The 812-nt window shown below is 35.7% G+C and overlaps 1 non-coding gene across 1 annotated transcript; it reads left to right on the top strand.

The window, feature by feature from the left end:
* LOC113276834 lies at nt 1-104 on the top strand. The gene has a single exon (XR_003324622.1). It is a non-coding gene; the product is annotated as a small nucleolar RNA R71 (small nucleolar RNA).
* Nucleotides 105-812: the final 708 nt, after the last annotated feature.

Below are 812 nucleotides of genomic sequence, written 5' to 3'. Positions count from 1 at the left end.
AATCCATGGTGTGGACATTCGCTCAACAAATCATTAAAACGTTCAAAATAGTCAAAAACAGTTTCCTCATCCAACTGGACAAAACAATTGATATTTTGACGAATAGCGATGGTCCTATGATGTGGAAAAAATCTTTGGAAAAATTGATTAGTGAGTTGTTCCCAAGTGGTGATTGATTGTGGTCTCAAACCGTAAAACCATGTTTTGGCCCTTTCCTTTAGAGAAAATGTAAACAAACGCAATTTCAGAGAGTCTTCGGACATATGATCAGGTTGCATAGTCCGACAAATTTGTTCAAACTCTCTTACATGAGTATAGGGGTTCTCAGAATCGAACCCTCGAAATAAAGGAAGTATTTGTATCATGCTTGCATTTATTTTAAAAGGGTTATTGGTTTGAGGTAAGACAATACATGATAATGGAATTTTTATTGTGGGATACATGTATTCATGGAGAGCACTAGGTTGGCCCATATTGTAAAGACACAAATCCCACTATTTGGTTTTAAAGGGTTTGGATTTTTGGGAAAAATTTGGTTTTGGTGGGTAACATTTGGTTTTGTCGGGTTTGAAAAAGAAATTTGGTTTTTAATGGGTTTTAAAAAATTTGGACCTAATGGGAAAAGAAAACACTTTGGTTTATTGGGTTTTGAAAACTTTGGTTTTAGACTTTGAAGACAAAGCCCATTTGGGAGCTTTTGGTTTTGATGGGAGCAAATTTGGTTCTAAAGAGGTAGAAAGTTTGGTTTTTAATTGGGAGCAAAAATTTTGGTTTTAGTGTTGGGAGCAAGCCCACTGTTGGTCCTCTAATGG

The sequence above is a fragment of the Papaver somniferum genome, chromosome 4 (genome assembly GCF_003573695.1).
Source record: "Papaver somniferum cultivar HN1 chromosome 4, ASM357369v1, whole genome shotgun sequence".
Classification (NCBI taxonomy): domain Eukaryota; kingdom Viridiplantae; phylum Streptophyta; class Magnoliopsida; order Ranunculales; family Papaveraceae; genus Papaver; species Papaver somniferum.
This window is presented reverse-complemented; position numbering and strand designations above follow the sequence as displayed.